The sequence below is a fragment of the Mustela nivalis genome (assembly GCF_964662115.1).
Source record: "Mustela nivalis genome assembly, chromosome: 15".
Lineage (NCBI taxonomy): Eukaryota > Metazoa > Chordata > Mammalia > Carnivora > Mustelidae > Mustela > Mustela nivalis.
In genome coordinates, this window is record NC_139034.1 from 82,887,711 (window position 1) to 82,908,201 (window position 20,491).

The window sequence follows — 20,491 nt, forward strand, 5'->3', positions numbered from 1 at the left end:
ATGAGTTCTCCAGCTCTCTGCAGTAATCACTGTGTTTTCCTCATAAAAAGAACTAACACTCTTCCTCATTTTTCCATTCGCCAGAGTTAGGTGATCTTGCCAGAGAAAATAGAAGCTACGGGCTGGGCGGGCTCTCAAAGTGCTTTGACCTGCATCAGCAATCTCCTTCCCCCTCTTTAAAGACATTTCTTCTTCTTGTTCTTCTTGTTCTTCTTGTTCTTCTTGTTCTTCTTCTTCTTCTTCTTCTTCTTCTTCTTCTTCTTCTTCTTCTTATCTTCTACTTCTTTATCTTCTACTTCTTCTTCTTCCTCTTCCTCTTTCTCTTCTTCTCCTTCTTCCTTCTCCTTCTCCTTCCTCCTCCTCATCTTCCTCCTGCTTCTCCTCCTCCTCTTCTTCTTCTGCTCCTCCTCCTCTCTTCCCTCTCCCTGTCCCCTTCCTCCTTCTCCCCCACCCCCTTCCTAATCTAATAACATGTGTTTCAATACTCTGTGGTCTCCATGTTTCCTCCCTGCTTATTCTCAACACAGCCACGTTCATCTTGGTAGTCAGAGAACATCCCTTATCTGCTGAGAAACTCCACTGCATTCAGAGTAAACATGGAAGCCTTCTCATGACCTGCAGAGGCCTATAGCCATGGTTCCCAAGATGAGCTCCCTGGAGGAGTGGCATCCAGTTCTCTGGGAACTTGCTAAAAATGCCTATTCTCAGGTTGCACCTCAGACATGGAATCAGAATTTCTAGGGGTTGAGAAAGCTGTTCTTTAACAAGCCCTCCAGGTGATTCTGACACATTGCTCATCCTTTGTTCTGTTCTAAATTCGGAGCTCTCCTTCATTTTTATCAGGCATCCCTGTCATGTTCTCACCTCGGGGCATGTGGACTTCGTGTTTGCTCCACTACACAAACCATCCACCCACTTTGATGCTCGCCTTCACACCTTGCCTCCTAAATGGATTGACTTAAAAGTTACCTTCCCAGCTAGGGTTTTCTCAAACCACCTATTTTAAATTTCGTCTTCCCCATCTATGTGTAATCTATCTTCCTTCCTTGTTACATTTTTGTTGTTGTTGTTGTTGTGGTTGTTCATAGCATTTATTGCCTTATCAAATACAAAACATTTTACTTATCAATTATTTTTAAGATTTTACTTATTTGAGAGAGAGAGAGAGAACATGAGCAGAGGAGGGCAGAGGGAGATGCGGACTCTCTGCTGAGCAGGGAACCCAACATGGAGCTCAGTCTGGGATGTCCTGATCATCACCTGAGCTGAAGGCAGGTGCTTAACCGACTGAACCACCCAGGTACCCCTAACTTATCACTGCTGCCTCATGGCACTCTCATACAAGGAAACGTCTTTCCTTCTGCTTTACTTTCGGTACTGTTCATGACTCTAAGCCCATAGCCTGGAACAGTAGAAAGTTTGTCCCAAGACTGGTTTTTGGGTCCCATCTGAACTTCACCTTGTAGACACCTCAGTATTTCTTTACACTAGGGCACGTGTGTATCTGCAGATTTGCTGTAGCAACAAATAATCCTTAAGTCTTCAGGTCTTGAAACAATCCTGTTTTTCTTGGTCTGGGCCCCTCAGAGACTTTGGGGAAAGTTCTATTGGGTTCTTCTAGGTTTTACTGGACTCATTCAGCTCATTGCCCTGTATCTTTTTACTCTGAGACCTTAGGTGAAGGAGGACATTCCAGGAGCAGGGTCAGGGAGAGGATACTTGCCCTGTCTCTAAAAAGTCCTTCTAAGGTGTGACAAATATCCACTCCCATCCCAGTGGCTAAAGCTAGAGGCATAGCAAACACCATAGAAAAGCGAACTTCAATAAGACCTTCAATAACTTCACTAAGACCTTCAATAAGACCATGTAGCAAGGAGAGGGAGAAGGAAAAAGATGGAAACAACAAATACAACCATACAACCCACCACACTATGGAATCCCTCCAAAAGTGAGATAATCTTTCTTGGCTTTCAGAAAGTTGCAGTATTTTTGAAGGAAAGAGACATAGTACTGGAGAGAACTACCATGTTGTGAATATAGACTGTCTGACAGGTTACCCAGGGAAGTAGGAGTTTTCCCTGTAAAGTTATGGGGGCTTTTCCCCTCTGTCAGGTAAGATTACAGGAGAAAAGTAGTACCGTTTCTTTTCATGCAACATATGTCAGATGACAACATCTGTAAGACTTGCTTAACATTGTTGACAAAAGGACATATTTTACTCTTGTAGTGATTATTTTCATTGTGCTGAAATACAAACAGTTCAATACTTTATTGTGGTAGAATACAGATAGTTTACCAATATGCATAAAGTTGACCATTTAAACCATGAACATGGTTTGAACCATGAACATGGTTCAAACGCCTTCACAATACTTTGCAACTATCACCTCTTCTAGTTTTAGATTTTTCTCATCAATCCAAATGGAAACCTCATCTCCACTGAGCATTCACCCTGCATCCTCTTACCCCAGCTCCTGAAAACTACCCCTCTGCTTCCGGTCTCTGTGGGTTTGCCTCTTCTCGGCACTTCATACAAATGGAATCTTATAATGTATGGCCTCTTATCTCTGGCTTCTCTCACTTAGCAGAATGTTGTCAAAATCCATCCATGCTGTAGCCTGTATGAAGACTACATTCTTTTTAGGGCTGAATAATATTCCAGGGATGGACCACCAGTTTATCTGTTTATCTGTTGGTGACATCTGGGTTATTTCCAGCCGTCGGCTATGGTGAATAGTGAATAGTGCTGCTGAACATTTGTCTGCATATATTTGTTGGAGAACCTTATTTCAAATTTGGGGGTGTCTATACTTAGAAATGGATATAATTTTTTAATCGGAACTGAGGTAAATTTTTTTTTTTTTTTTGGAACTGAGGTAAATTAAATGGATCTGGTAGGGCAATATTTTAGATGATGACAAAGTTTTTTTAAACCACATTTTTCTTGTTACCCATATTCCACCCCCCCTGCCCCCACACACCAATCTGTTCTTTGCTTTAGGAGGAATACATATATAGCCTAGAATAAAGAGTTACAGAAGAGATTTCTTTTTTATTTGAGCCAAACATTTCAAATGCTAGAGTCAGGCACTTAAGATAAAATATCTTTGACATTCAGAAGATACATGTTTCAAATATCAGCACTGAAAACATGATGAAATGGGGCATGGGGTGTATCTGTAAACAAGAGATTGGAAAGAACATATGTGAGAAGCCCGCCGAGTCTCACCACCAGCCCCTATCCTCTCCCTACTGCCTTCCATCCCGATCCCACTAAGAGTGAGACAGGCATCATCAGTTGGTGAGAAAAGGAGTCAGAATTATGGAATGAGCGAGGAGGTCAGTAATCGATGCAAAGCAAAGAAAATGAGGCATTTTCCCCTGACCTCTCCTCCTCCCTCATCCTGGGGGAGGAATGATAAAAATGTGAAAACTTCAGTTAAATTTTGGGAAAATCTCTGAAGATAAAGCTATACCTTGATTCCCTGGAAACCACAGTGTTGTAGACAACCGGGTTCCACATGGAGCTGGCACAATGGACACCAACGGGTTAAAACCTTGTTTAAGGGGGTGGGCCCGAGCACATCCTCTAAGGCACCCTGCCCTAGGGTCAGGGTCACACCATGAAGTGGCCCTGTCAGGGTTGGAAGAATTCACTACAAAGCTAGTGACTGGAGACCAAAGTGGGACCTCAGACATCAGATACCATTGGGAAGAAATGCTGACTCACGACCTAAGGAGAATTTCATCACAGAAGTCAGGAATAATGCCTGGGGTTTGCGTATTCCTTACAGAGTACAAACCAGAGTTTCAAGCACTTAAAATGTATTAAATAATTTAATATGGTTATCAGCACTATGGAAGAGATCCTCTTATTATAATGCTGCTATAGATATAGAAGTTAAGGCATAATTAGGGGACAGAACTTGTCCGAGGTAGCCCAGATAGGAGGAAGAGCTGAAATGATGTGTGACAACTCCCACCTCCCATCCTCATCCCTACAGAAGGAAATGGGTCAGGGGATGTCAGATGAGATGGAGCATCTGAGGCTGGATTTTACCTGGAATTGCAAGATTGAGTATTTTGCCATCTGTGGGTAGTTATTCACAGAATGGCTATCCACCTACCTATCTATTTGTCTGTCTCATTAGTTATCAAGTTCTACATTTCTTTCACTGCCTAGAGCTGTGCTGGCTTTAGCATAACACTGAAACTGAAAAATGTGCTCGAGCAATCAACAAATAAAATCAGGGAGTTTGCTTATTTATTTTTTACTTTACCAAGATGCCTATGTTGATCATTAAATTCATGATTTTTAAAACAATTGAAATAGGAACAATATAAATGAACATTCTCTGAACTTTAACATATTTTTGAAATTTATATCGACTCAAAGTTTGAGAAATGTAGTTGAACAACAGTCAGTGTGAGAGCAACAGATTTTACTAGCTTAAAATTTCCAGTTTGGCAGAATACTGAATCAAAGAATGTTATATCTAGAAGGCATCAATACTGTCCTTAAATAGTTGCAAAACTTCAGATGTGTAATTTTAAGATTGTCCCCATTGTTAAATAATTATAACAAAGGTTTGACTAGGACACTGGTCATACAAATGTAAGGTCCCTGGTCTGTTCTTAGAGAGCTGGCATGTCCTTGAAATTAGTAGAGCCTTCGTGGTTTTTTTTTTTTTTTTCTTTAAAGTTCCTCATAAAAGTAAAGTGTTAAATGGGCCAACAGAAAAAAATATATATTCTTTAGACAACCTGGCACTCCAATAACTTAATTTTAAATCATTAGTCATGTATCCCTCTCTACCTGGCCATTGCAAACCAAGGAATTTCATTAGAACAGGACTATGTATTTCTATTACATTAAATTAGACTAGTTCGTTATAAGACTAAACAGGGCATTGTTATGAAAACCTCATGTTGTTCTAGGAATCACAGTTTGGGTTTCTAACCAGAAATCTTATATTTAGCGTGCATTTACTCTAGCACCTATTTCCATAAGTTCTCTATTCAAGATATTTATATCTTGAATAATATCCCAACTTTAAAAGTGGGACAAATTAGCCTTTGTACAAAGTAGAACAACTTGCCTATTCTTGCCTTGGCAGTTAGTAGTGCATCTAGAAACCACTTTTAACAGCTCAATTCCCAGGTTAATATTAGAATCACAAAAAGGACCCACACCAGACATTCTAGTTCATTTTTATTTATAACCTGGGGGGACTGGGACCGGGGCAGGGGTTTTACCGCATGCATGTCATATACAGCAGCCATATCAGTTTTGAAGTACAGAGTTCGAAGGCATATTTGGAGGCGTGGAGGTTTCTGCCCAAATGGGACTGCAGAAGGGTAAAGGTGAGATGGAGAATTCCTTTGTGTACTTCCACTCTCTAGAATGGGTCTCTTATGACAGGTTGTTTTCTGTGTTTTCACCTTCATCTTCTCTACATCTTGGTTCTTCCAACAGGATACGCAGGGGGTTCTGTAATATGGAGAACACAGACTTTCCGAGCCTGGCAACACTCTCTAAACAGTGACCATCTCATGAACTCCTTTCTCTGTAATGACAGCAGAGGCAGGCTATACAGAAAAGACTCCAGTAGCCCATTCCAGGAAAAATGCATTCCCTCATAGTTTGGTTTGTTCTGGGAAGAAAGGTACTAACTTGGTATCTGGGCATAACATATTTTAGAATCAGTGCACCACACTGGCAGCCCATTCCCAAACACTGCAGGCACCTTGATGCTTCCCAAAGCTGCTAAAAACACAAATTGGATTATGCCATAGTTGTCATTTAAACTCACAGTGAAAATAGTCTGATAAATATCCACCTGCCACTGGGCTGCTTAATTGTTCTATTTTGCCAGGAGCCAACATGATAAGGTACAATTTATTCAATATAACATGATGGACAAACAGATATTTAACAGGTCCTGATTAAAATCCATTGCCAAATAATAATATGGCTTTGATATCAGTAGCAGCTGAACACCAACATAAGGGTTGCACAGACAGTCGAATTTGAAGAAAGAAATGGCTTGAATTTGAGCTCACAGGAGCTCAATGCTTTAAAATCATCTTACCAAGCATTCTGCTAGAAAAGTAAGAAGAAAAAAGGTTAGAATGCGATCGACTAGAATTTTTTCATGAGATGGGGAAACTTTGCAGCTTGGTAATTATTTCCATGGATACAGACCATGGGGATTTTATGCAGGAGAATAATCCAGAAGAAACTGAAGAAGGCAGAAATGGACAGAGGGCAAAGTTCATATGTGTGATATGGTTGCAGCGGAGCCTCCAAGAAGCTGTGGGACTTAGGTAGACCTAAAGAATTGTCCCACAATTTCTCCAAGGACCTGGAGTGTAACCTTGGGAAAGGCCCTCCCTGTGGCCAAAGGGAATTCCCAGGGAAGATGCATCTTCATTCTCTCTGAAGCCAATATCTACAGCATGTGGGAGACAGATATGTTGGTCCTGAATGGGGTATGTGGGCAGAGTCTCACAGTGTGTGCTTCCTATCCATATAAACTACCTTAGAAAGGTGACAAGTGTAGAGTGAGACTTCACCCCCTTGCCCATAATCCATTAAATCCACTCAGAACACAAATGGTTGCAAGGCAGAGTGTGAAATTTAACACAGGGTGGCATGGAGGACCAGGACTCCCTCATAAAGGTGTTCACTACCTGGTAAATGCTGATACTTACTCCCTCTTTTCATAAGCAGATCAAACCTCTATGGTTTATGTAAACCATCTTCTTGACCTGGGATTCTATATTCTGGCTCATTAGTAAACTGCCAGTGGTGCAACTTTATATATACTAGTACATAATGTGTCTCCTGAAGAACATATCACAAGGTCATGCTTCCTATTCTGAAGTTTGGAGTTCAGGTGACATTCCTCCCTAAACCACTCAAACATTTCCCTTGTGCTCAGTTCTGGTGTGACCAGCACCTTTAGTCTATGCTCTGTCGACCATACAATATAGACATCATGTAGAAATCTACTTTCCAGGCTGAATTCTTTAGCTTTTCTCTTGGTTTAAAGAGAAAGGACGTGCATTCCAGATGATCTCTGGAGCAGAAACCTGGGAACACAGACCATTTTAAGCACAGCAGTTGGCTAGATCCTACCCACAAGAGCGCTGGTACTGAGACTGTCTGGCATATGAGGTTTTGAGGTTGAGATGAGATCTGGCGGTTAGGAGAACAAGTTTGAGAATAATAACACTTGCGACTTCCCTTTGGTTGCAGGCTGTAGTTTGAATTAACTGCATTAGTCATTTTGCATTCTGCTTTCCCACAGGGACATTTTTGTATACTTTGGAATGAAAACAACGTATCTAATCTCATATCAAACTCAGTAAGCTGTTACCATATGTAACATGTATGCCTGAATACATATCAGTGGCTACAAAACCTGCTAACTTTCCAAGGCACATATAAGTTTCAGATGCATTAGAGCCCCTGGTGGAGACTGGGCAGCAGTTGTGGCTAGAACTACCTGAGAGTGATGACAAGTGTACATATGAAGTAGGGGGAGGGAGTGAGTTGCTAGTGGTCATGAACTTCTTGAAGACCAGCCCATGCTTTATTCATTATTTATTCCTGCCACTGCATACAATGAATGGGGAGTGGCAGGGATGCCCTACTTTGTACTAAATAAACAGAGTATTTCTTCTGAACTTTTGTCGGTTCCCCTTTAAAATGATTCAAGTCCTTGGGAAAACATGATGACTCTAATGGTACCGAGAGCCAGATACTATACAAGGCTATGCACCTGCGAATATGCAATAAATCTTGGTTGACTGGTTGACTAGTGTATACAATACGTCTATGGTTCTCCGAAAGATCAAGCAAAGGACTCAATAATCGTGCAAGGTCTCTTCCAGGCTAATAATTCTGCTTTTGTCTTTCTAGTCACAGATGAAAGATGATACCAACAGCTATAATATTGCCTGTTTCAACATGTGACCTTTAATAAATGAAGCATGGCACATTATGCTCTCTACCTTAAGCACATGTGTAGATGGCCCTTTCATTAGGAACTGTGGCCACAATGCCACTTTGACACCACGGGTCAGGTGCTTCACCTCACGGGCTTACTAGAACTTTGAACAAAAGTGCAGTCTCCTACCAAATGGCTTCAGGCTAGGTCTGTGTTCCTACTGCTCAGAAATCACAGCCCCTCCCAGGGCTGCATTTTCTTACATTAAACCATAATGAGTGACAACGGGATCATTTAAGAAATGAGAGGTCCTTGGGATTTGGTAGGTTAGGAGGACAGAGTCAAATGCTTCTTTTTCTTATGACTGTGGAATCTGTGCCAGCTCATAGAAGACCAGTAAATTAAAGAAATTCTTGTTTTAATCCGTAATCAATGACCCACAATCTCATCATCCAGAGGCTATCTTCCTCTGTTCACATGTTAGCATATGGCCAGGTAATGATTTACGTATATAATAGAACACGTAGGTGTTTCCTGGTTGGTATCCTGTGTGTCCAATTTTACATCCTGGTCTTTCACTTTATCATATCCTACACATTTTTGCCAATGTTTTGGTGTGTTGTGAAAGCTTTTCTCCATCACAACTCGTCTTCTGGAAGACGTGCTTTGCTTGCATTTCTACACTGTCATTCATTCTTCAACTCGTGTCTGAAGTCGTTGCTACTCCCGAGGAACTGGCAAGTCCTCTATGCTCAGCAGGACGCATTCAGTCCTTGACTTGAATTTTCTGATTACTCCTATCATCATAGCACATGAGATCCTTCCCTTGAATCCCTGAATAATAGTCTTTTCTTTTCCTCTTTTTGTTTGGTCCTTAATGTTGGTGGATCTCCAGGATTCTTCCAACTACCTAACCTATTTTCTACATGATGTTACTCATGTCAAGGCCAACACTTCTTTATCTTCCTCTTATCTCCTTCTCCTGACACAGGAGTTTTCAAATGCCTAGGCTGCAGATTGTTCCCCTGAATCCCAGTCAGACTAATTAATATTTATTAATAGGATGTTATTGAGTTTTTATTTTTTATTTTTTTTTAAAGATTTATTTATTTATTTATTTGAGAGAGAGAGAGAGAGAGAGAGATATCCCAAGTAGGCAGAGAGGCAGGCAGAGAGAGAGAGGAGAAAGCAGGCTCCCTGCTGAGCAGAGAGCCTGATGCGGGACTCGATCCCAGGACCCTGGGATCACGACCTGGGCTGAAGGCAGAGGCTTAACCCACTGAGCCACCCAGGCGCCCTGTTATTGAGTTTTTAATACCTGTCAAACATGGTTGTATTCCTGAGGAACTGGAAGGTGAGTAAAACATTATGCACATCGGATTCTGTGATCAAAAGATGCAATTTCACCATCCTGCGGACCTATGGCACTTAAAACTGAATTAGACTGCATTATTTCCAAATACAAAACCTTGTCAGCCTCCTGTATTCTTTACCTGGATTAAGGACCTCTTCATGCAACCAGACACTAAAGACTGAGCCCCCCATAGACCCACTCTCTCCATCCCAGAGAGCTCCTAATCTCTCTTACGTCCATATTTCTCTTAAAGTTAACTCTCTGTATCTGATTATCTCTCTCCAGGATTGTTGCAATAAAATCCTAAATGTCCTATCTTTTCCTACTTTGCTCCCCATAATGTTTACTTCAAATTGCTAACTGAGTGAGCCTCACTATAAAAATGGCCACTTACCCACTTTAAAAAACATGAACAAAAATAACAGTGGCAAAATTATGGTGGCTTCCCATCACCCAATAAATGATTTACAACTGCCAATCGAGCTAAGTAGGAAATAAAATTAACTGTAAGTGAATGAGTTTTCTAACTATACCTTAGCACTAAGTGGTTTTAATAAATATTTTTGTCTTTGAGAATTCAAGTCATATACCTTTATGTGAAAACATCCTATTGAATTATCTTTAATTACAGGTTAACCACCCTAAGGAAGATATTGTTTAAAGAGGCAGGTTTGCATCGCAGCTAAGATCTTAGACTGAACCGGAATGACAAGTCTGAATCCCAAGTTTGCCACTACCTAGCTATATAACTTTATTTTATTTTTTTAAGATTTTATTTATTTAGGAGAGAGTTTGAGAAAAATAGAGAGAACATGTGCACACCTGAGTGGGGAGTGGGGCACAGGGAGAGGGAGAGAAAAGCAGAGCCCTCTCAGGTTCCGCCTCACCCTGAGATCAGGACCAGAGCCAACACCAACAGGCAGAGGCTTAAACAAGTGAGCCATCTAGGAGACCCTAATATAAATTTAAACAATTGATTTAACCTCTCTGTTATCAAATTTCCTCATTGGTAAGATAGTGATGGTAGACATAAACTAATGGCCTACAGAATCCCATTTTTAGATTAATGAAACAAGTGAGCTCATGAAGACAGCTTAGTTTTGAGTCTCGCACATAGTAGGACACAATATACTGTGATTCCTCTTATCCCTGGTGATCATTATGGAGTTCGTGAGTATGGATCAGAGAAGTTTAAAACTGCAGACAGGATGGAAGAAAATACCAACATCTTCTTAACAGTCATATCTAAAGGTAGGATTCTTCCTGTTAATATTTAATATATGTAGGATTGATCTTTGAGAAAGGCTACCTTACCTAACATTGCCTCATTGACCAAAACTAAGAAAGGAGGTATGGTGCTTTGTTAGGGGCACTGAGCTCCAAAGGTCTGAGGTCACACCCTTCTTTACCATTCTAGTTTTTCTCTTTCTTTCCTTCTTCTTTCTCTCTCTATTTCTTTCTTTCTTTCTCTACATTTTATTCATTTATTTATATACTTATTTCAGAAAGAGAGAGTGAAAAAGGAAGCACCTGCCCGGGGAGGGACCGAGGGAGGGGGAGAAGCTCAAGCCGATGCCGCGCTGAGGGCGGAGCCTGCTGCGGGGCTCGATCCCAGGACCCTGCGCTCATGATCTGAGCTGAAACCAAGTCAAGTGTCCAACACTCAGCCAATGGAGCCACCCAGGCACCCTGTTCTTTATCCTTTTCTACCTCTTGCCTAGTAACTTAGGGTCTCTAGCCTCTGTGTTCTCATCTATAACAGAGAAAGACTGTCTACCTCAATAAGTCCACACCTAGATTAAAGACAGTGAATGCAAAGCCTGTAATTTGAAGTCAGCACTGAATAAATGGTAGTTTCTATTATCATTTTAGATAGAAAACAGTTTCTCTCATTGAGCTTTGAAATTATAAAAAAAAGACACCAGGCTATACAAATAATGTGGCCATCTTTTGGAATGTTTGAGATAATATCTAAACTCGACTAAACTTACTCGACTCAGGAAAGAGCAAAAAGACAAGTGGTCACTTAAAGCGTATCCTAGACTCATTTAACTATGATATTTTCAGGAGCATACGATCTGGAAGCCTGATACCTCTGGACAGAAGGAACTGAATTCTGCTGTTAGGGTTTTCCAATTTGTCATTGTCTTTCAGGGCTGTTAAGTTTGCTCTGTTCACCTTACAGCCTTCGAATAGTGGGATCTCCCAGGCAAAGATCTGGGTGGCGTAGGGGTACCTGGGTGGCTCAGTTGGTTAAGCATCTGCCTTCAGCTCAGGTGATGATCCTGGGGTCCTGGGATTCAGTCCAGCATCAGGGACTCAATTTCTGTTTCTCCTTCTGTTGCTCCTCCTGCTTGTGCTCTCTCTCTCTCTCTCTCTCTCTCTCTCTCAATCTGTGTCAAATAAATAAAATCTTAAGAAAAAGAAGAAGAAGGAGGAGGAGAAGAGGAGAAGAAGAAGAAAAGGAAAAAAAAAAACCCCACAAAACCTCTGGTGGTTCCAAGCCAGACCCCAGCATTTACAGAGGAATAAGAACTATTTTGGACGATATAAAGAATTTGGTTTAATTTAAGGATTTTTTTTTTATCTATTTATTTATTTATTTTACAGAGAGTAAGAGTACAAGCAGAGGGAGCTGTAGAGGGAGAAGCAGGTTTCCCGCTGCACAGGGAGCATGCTGTGGGGCTTGATCCCCGGATTCTGGGATCATGATCTGAGCTGAAGGCTGATGCTTAACCGACTGAGCCACTCAGGTGCCCCAAGAATTTGATTATTTCTGAATTTGGCATGTCAAATTTAAAGGAGGGGTAGGTGAGCATCCTATTAGTGTGTGCAGGTGCTGACCACAGCCCTTTCTCCATTAATTTCTTCTTCTCCCTTCCAAAGAAAAACATTCTGGATGACCATATAGTTCTTGTCAGTAGCCTTCAACTCGTTTTAAGGGTCTGCTACAAAATAATCATCAGATGGCACCTTCTAATGAAACAAAAATACGTCACTGAAGTCTTCCTTTTCATGACACGGATGCCATCAGGAAGACTTTTGCAAATCCACTGACATCTGAGAAATTAAGTGCAGAATAACTTTAGACTCGGACATGACCCTGGTCATGAATAAAGGAAACCTTGAGAAAGACTGGGGACGTTTGGTAGCTGAAATTGTCTAAAATCACATGACGGCATAGGATTTAAGTTTAAATTGCTTTACTACTTGAGAGTGTTAAGATTCTTCCGTGAAATGATTCTTTTTAGGATCTTGATTCAAAGTCCAAATACTGAAATATGTAACTGAGCCGTCAGTCAGTGTGAAGCGGAAAACCACACTTGGAAGGCGGCGACCCCCCTGAGACCAGGCGTGAGGTCTTCCGCGGCATCTGCCCATAAATCTTGCTTCCCATTGTTCTGTGGGCTAGCGGCTCTGCACCGCTCCTCCCTCGCAAGCTGGGGGTGCAGGTGGGGGTTGGGAGGCATTTCAGCCAATCAAAGTCCAGGCCCTGTTGGTTCTCTCCACTTTCCCTAACGCCATCGTGCCCCCCCCCCCCATCTACCAACCCCTTCTGCAGTATTTACAAATAGCATTATACTTACGATTTTTTTTTTTAAGATTTGTTTATTTTAAGGAGGGGCGGAGCAAGAGAATCTCTAGCCAACTCCCCGCTGAGCACGGAGCCCTGCGTGGGTCGGGTCTGATGACCCAGGTCGAGCCAAGAGTCCAGCCCGTAACTGGCAGCCCCCCCCCCCGCCCCGCCCCGCCCAATGTTACCTTTTCTGACTACGTAGGGGATAAAGCGAAGTAATTCACAGCCATCTGTGGATTTCTCAAAATCAATTCTGGATAATTCAGACAAAGATGGTTTTGTTTTCACCAGTCCAGACTTGAAAAAATCATGGGTAATGCAGAATTCAGGTAATAGTGACCGCACCGCGTAGAGGGAGCCGATGACCTTGGGTAAGGTTTGGGGGAGAAGCGGAGGTCGCGGGCTCTCGGTGGAGGGCGCGCTGGGAGCCCTAAGCCCGGTGCGCTCCCCAGGCCTGCTGCACATCTGGGCCAGCGGTTGCCTCGGCCTTCCTCTTCCAGACACTTGTCATTGACTTAGGGCCTGGGTCCCGCCCTCTGAATATGCTTCTTCCAATGTGGACCGCTCCCGCCGAAGGCCAAGGCCATCTTCATGGATTGTACCCACAGCACGGACAGGCACGTTCCGGAATGCAAAGTGGATCTTCCGAGGAAGAGCCCAGGGTCGGCGCCCAGTGTCCAGCCCTACACAAATGAAGTCGGTGAAAGCTGGCGCGCCCCCGGCCCCCGTTATGTCGTGTAAGGTAGCATGAAGGCCTCCTTTCCATAGCTTTTACTGCCGTTAGAGTCCAAGCTAACGAATGCCACCACTATCTTATTTCCGGTGCAATTATGGCATTTTGATAAAACACATTCGGGGTTCTTTCCCAGAAAAAGGCCGTGTCAGTAATTCAGCCTCATACTAATCAAAAGCAATTCTGGACAGAAAACATTCATTTTAGGAATATAGAAAAAACAGAAAACAAAAAACAAACAAAAAAACGTTTCCCTTTTATATTTGAGACAGTGTGGGTGGGGAGGCATCCAGGGGAACTACAGGGCAAATCTTGGAAGTAATAAAAGAAAGTCTTAATTAGAAAATAAGGTTCATTTAGATAAGTTTACTGTGGAGTGAGTGATGATGGCCAATAAGTGGGTTTTGCTTTCCTGTGCTTCATACTCCTTCCTTTCCTGGAATCGGGATCAACAAAAAAACTTTCCCATGTATTTTCCAGTGGCTCTTGAAAGAATTATTAGGTACTTTTTACTCCACTTAATTTATAACTGTCTTCAAATTGCAAGAATTTATTCATGCATATTTATATTAACACTTATTTGATATAAAAGAGGCAACAAATGCTCCGGAAGCTTTTTACAGAGAAGTATTAAGGGATGTCAGTGCTGGTCTTTGCAATGAATGTTTCTGGATGTTTTACCATTTTATTCTGCTATCCCAAAGACAAATTTCAATTACTAAAGTAGGGCCAGGAACATAGCTTCCTTCCATTAGCTGGAACATTGCCTTTCTTTTTCTTTTTCTTCCTGTGTAATTTTTGGGAAGAACCAACAGGGAATAATAATTAGTTTGTGTTTGTTTTCAAAATGAGAAAAACATTTTTGTGTTTATATTTCCTGTAAGAAATCCTTACTACTTAATACTGCATTCAATTTGTTCGTTAATGTTATCAGTCAGTTTCCAATTACCAACTCAATTCGTGTTCATTCTACTCCTAAAATGAATACTATTGTGATAATCATAATCATGCCCATTTCATAGATGAGAAGACCAAGGCACAGGAAGGTTTACTTTGTCTATGGTCACCCAGCTAGTGAGCAGTGGAGCTGTGCTGGAACCTATGCCATATAGCAGCAAAGTTCATGTTGTAATCCTTATCCAATGCCGATTTTTGTTTGTTTGGTTGGTTGGTACTGTCTCATTGTGATATAATAATATGTAACTGCTAAATTCCATATCATTTTCTCCTTTTTAACAATAAAATAAGAGACTAAGAGAGGTTAAATAATATACTACTTGTTATAGAATCAAAGCAGAGCTGGTCTGAATTTGGTAGTTTTTTCCCCCATAACACTATATTAATTACAGCTAGTACTTGCAGCTTTGGGCAACCACACATATATCCTAATTACTGCATAATTATTTTGACCATCAGAAAAGCATTACGTACTATATCTTTATATACACCTCTACACTCCTTTAGTAGTAATAGGTTTTTAGAGGAGTTCCATTTCAAAATAAAAATATATCTATATATATATATTATAAATATAATATATATATATGTATTTATATATAGAATAAATCATTGGCATATTGGCACACTAAATGAATTTAGTGTTTCTATTATGGGCAAAAAAAGTGTGACTCATGAGAGGAAGATTCTTAAGAGTTAGATTTTTAAGTTGAGCCCTGTCACTATCACTTGGTATCAATTGGGGAAAAAAATCTAAAACCAAAAACCAAACCAAAATAAAACAAAGCCCAGAAGATTCTTTTCAACCATATTGGTTTTCAGGTGGATAATGTTCTCACAAGACACCAAAACAAAAATAAAACATGTATTTGTTAATTTTTTTTAATATGTACAAACACAAGAAATTCATAAGCTTGTTAAATGGGAAAAACAACTTGTCAAATAGTGCAATTCCATTGTGTGTGTGCATGTGTGTGTGTGTGTGTGTGCATGTTCATAGATATGTGTAAAAATGGGTATCTGAAAGACTGACTAATAGTCATTTTTTCCATTGATTAAGTTTATATCATACACTTTGGTAATTTTTAAAAAATATTTGACCATTTTATGATGGAGTACACATTATCTTTCTAATAACAAAAGTAACTATATAATAAATAATTACATATACACACTGTGAAGCACAGAAATAACCCTAATCATTTTGTATGGGAGCCAATACAGACAAGTATGGCAGAAGAAATTAACATTCAAGATTAACTTAAATTGCTATGTTTTCCCAAATCCATTTCTTTTTCTTTTTTTAAGATTTATTTATTTATTTTAGAGAGACAGAGAAAGATAGGACGTGTGCAGCAGGCAGGGGACAGAGGGAGAGAGGGCAGAGCCGCAGAGGAAGAGGGAGAGCGGGAGAATCTCAAGCAGACTGCTTGCTGAGCTGAGCGGGGAGCCCGGTGCAGTGCTCCATCTTATGACCCTGAGACCATGACCTGAGCTGAAACCAAGGGTCAGATGCTCAACCCACTGAACCACCCAAGCACCCCCAAATCCATTTCTTCAGAGCGCTACATGTTTTTTTAAGTGTGGATAACTTTGGTTGCTGTTGTTGGGTCAATAACATTCAACAGAACAAAGAAGAAAATCACCACACTAAAGAAGTAGTGAGTAGTATATTACAAAATTAAGATTAGAAGAAAAATAAAATCAAAAGAACTATATAAAGACTTGCAGGAATGTCATTTTTGTTTGTATAAATACAAAGAAATCCCATAGTCGTTTTATATTACAACATGAAAGGCATTGTGTGACATATAACTTCACCATATTTAGAAATTATAACAGTAAGACTTGAAGATATATTATTCTACCAAGAATTAAAATATTGTAAAAATAAAGTATTTGACTAATTACAATAGTAAGCTTGTATTGATATTTTCCTTTTTAGTTTATGACCGAAAGTTAACTTAATATATTGAACATCCACATCTATAATCCAATTGTTTCTCCTTCCTTATGGTTTATGCAAGGAATGTGAGAACCCAACAGAATGAGTACTGAGTTCATCATTGAATCAGTCATAGGTCCTTAAAGGCATCAGAGCCCTGAGAAGTGTTGGGGGAAAAGTATAACAGGGATTAGACCCTACACAGTAGTTGGGAGACATGGAACAGTCAGGACCTGGAACGTAGGTAAGATCAGAGCAGGAGTCCTCTGCAGTCATCAGAGAATCCATTTACGCCCCAGACTGGGACCAAGAAGGAAAACTCAAGGGCTACATCCGGCAAGCTAAGGCCTCTGTGTGATCAAGACTCTGGGTCTAGAGCCAAGTATATGATCGTGGAGTTGGGACCTGTGTTGCACAACAGGTTCAGTTGACAGGAGGAAGAGCAATACCTAGACCAGAGAAGAACAAGAACCCATCAGGTGTCTCTGTGCTCCCCATCACTATATCTGATTACAGCAATCTCTATGGAGTATCTGCTAATGAATCACACCTTCTAGTTCTGGCTCCTCTTTACCTCCATACACAATAGTGACTCTAGCATGCTCATGTGATTCTATCCAGACAATGACCTATTAGCAAGGGTGATGCCAGCAGAGGCTTGATGAGTGTTCCCTCCCTGGAAATACATTCTAGGAATCTGGCTGCCAGGTAAGGAGCCCGGGATTCTGTCCTTGAAGGTCAAGAACCACGTGGTAAGAAAGGCCTTGATTCCACAGAGAAAGAGAGGTCCAGTCATCACAGGGTCCCAGATGATTTCAGCTCTGAGAAAACTCACCCTGTGGAAACAATAACCACATGTGTGAGTCCAGGCAGGGCTGAGAGAAGACCCACCCAGAAAACCCATAGAATCAAAAGAAAAAGTCCTTTTCCAAGCCACTATGTCATTGTTTGTTGTGAAATAAGAGGCAATTGAATCGATTACCAAACTGAGGTGAATTCTTATATAGGTGTTAAAAGATGAAATAAATATTAATTTTATCCCTGTCACAACAAGAAACTTTTAAAAAGCACAGAACTTAACTTATTCCTAAAAAGGACTCTAACTGAGCCTTAGTTGTGCCATTCAAATTACTGAATGGGTGGCACTTCAATGACTTTTAACACACAATGTGCCAAATCTGCTATTAAGACCCAGCATCACCATAACGTGAATGATTGACAGTTTTTGAGTATTTACTGTGTGTCAGCCTCTGCATAAAGTGTTTTACTTAGTGAATTCTTACAACTTCACATTTCAAGGATGATAAATATCCCTTAGTAAAAACAGAAGCAGAAATGGGAAGGAACTCACCCTCAGATACAGCTGGATTGACAGAGTAGTGGACCATGGCAGAGTCTGCGATCTTCACCCCCGTACGGGAACACTTCCCGCCAGGCCATGTCCTTGGGTGTAGTGGACATCTAGGCTATGAATCAGTGCAGAAGCACAAGCATTGAAGCCCTTTTACTTGCAACTGGCACAGCATGTTGACCTGGGCATGAAAAGGCTTATTCTGACCTCACTGGTATCTCTGGAAGTTACATCAATGGACCAGGAGTTAGTATAGGGAGGCCATTACATAGGACTCTGTCATCTCTCCTTGGATGATGAGAGATTGGCTGGGCAGAGAGCTGGGGTTCTGCTCTAGCTCTATCGACCTTGTGATCATGTGAAAGTGCAGAATGATCTGAAATGCTCCCAGGTCCCATCTATTTGATTTGTATCTAAAAGTTTGTTGTTTTTCTCCTGATGAACTTTGCCATCGATACCATCAGCATTCTAGGAGTTAGGATGTTCTATCTTGGGTTCAAACGTGACAATAAGAAAATATACATTAAGGTACCTGCCTTTGGTTTCCAGAAAGCTAAGCCCTTTGTTGGAGAAGCTTCAATACAGGAAAGACGTCTCTGGGACTGAGAACTGTATTCTGAGCCTCCCACGGAGGCCTAACAGCTCCTGGGTTAAACAGGAAAGAAATGGATGGAGGTGAAGAAAACATAGAAGCTCATTGCTTCAAATAGATGACCCATTCTCTGGTACCAGCTGGAGTTTCGGGTGAGGGTCTGGGAATGTGGAAGGAAGTCTCAAAAGTGGAAAAGAGTTCATAAAAAAATTCATGTAAAATGTATCTTAGACCTCCTCAGAGAGCAACATAGCCTGTGTAATTACAAAACTGGAGAAAAAACCCTACATATGATATAAAAGCATCTGCTGATTACAAGCAAACTGAGCATGAACAGGTCAGCAGAGCCGAGCGTGGAGTATTTCGTGAGGAAGTGGTTAACGTGAGGAATTCTTCAGCATGTGTCTTCTTAGGCAAACACTCAAGACCAAATGGCCGACCCACCTCATGAGTCTGTTTGAATGAAAACTCAACATGCAAACAGAAGTTATTTAAATAGAAATAAAGAAGTGTTATTTCTCTATTTCCTTAATGGTTTAGCTGTAGACATCATGTTGTTTCTAATCTGTTGTAACCAGTATACAATTATGTTCTCCACTCCACGAGGCAGTGAGTAGCTGAACAGATGGTAGAAGGTTAGCCTGTAAGAACAGAGGGCTGGATTATTTTCCTCAGGAGACATTTAGTGATTAGAGGAGAAACTATCAGAGAGAGAGAAAAAAAAATTGTCTCTCGTCTGTCTATCATCTCAGGAATATATGGTGCCAGGAAGACCAACAAAAGTCAAAAGCTTAGAAAGATTAGAATTTGAAGAAAGGGAAATATCCAATAGTGCTAAATAAAGGAAAGTTTAAATGGTTTAAGAAGGGACAATGTTTAAAAGGTTGATTAAAAATACTAAAAAGTGGTAAGATCTGAAAAGGAGTCTAAGCTATCTGGTTATTCAGTGTTTCAGTGCCTTCGGGCTGCTTTAACAAAACACCATAGCCTGAGTGGCTTATGAAAAACAACCATATTCCTCACAGTTCTGAAGCCTGGGAATCCTAGGGCAGGACAGCCTTCCCAGATGAGAGTTCTGCCTTGGTTTTGTCTTCTTGTGCCCTCACAGGTGGGAAGGTGAGGGAGCCCTGTGGAGGTCTCTTTCATAAAAGCACTAATCCCACTCATGAAAGCTCTACCCTCATGACCTAATCACCCCGAAAGCTCTGCCTCCTAATCTTATCACTGTGGGGGCAAGGATTCTACCACATGGACTTCGGGAGGATACAAACTTAAAGTCTATAGCACTGAGATATCTGAGTTTGTAGTATGCTAAACTGGAAAGATTTTTGCAAGCTAATGCGAAAAGGAACCTGAGCTAAGAGAATGGTCACAACGAATGGAAAAACACATGTTAAAAAGTTTGACTATTAAAGACATAGCAAAATAGGACAGGCATTTGAAAGGGAGTGTATCAATGGATTTTTAAATGGAAGAGTTAGAAGGAAGAATGCATGGGAAGATTGGCACAGAAAGTACAAAGAATACGTTACGCATGGGAATCATACACTTCAGGAAGCAAAAAGGGATGGAATTACTTGAAAAATGAGAAGAGACATCTCTTCTTCAGAACTCTTGCAGAAGTATGTAAAAAGGTGTGGAAATAAGTTACATAAAAGGAAAAGGTGGTGGGAAATTGGTAAACCAAATACCAGCTGTTCTTAAATTTGTAATAAAAAGACAGGAGCAAGAATACAGATCAATCTGTAGTGGCAAGTAACCATGAATGCAAGTAAGAAGGATGTACTTAAAATAACTTTCATGCGAAATGGGGAAGAATGTGGGCAGGTTTCATGCCTGCCGTAGGGCAAAAAATAAATTAATATTTGCTAAATATTAAAAAAAAAACTACAAATGAAAATGATTGTCAAACATGACTTTTTTTTTTTTTTTTTGTCCAAACCTCTTGTGACTTTGGCTCATTGTTTATGGGAAAATCTTCAATATCTGGCTCAATGTTGCTTGATTACAAGTTGCAAGTTCTTCAT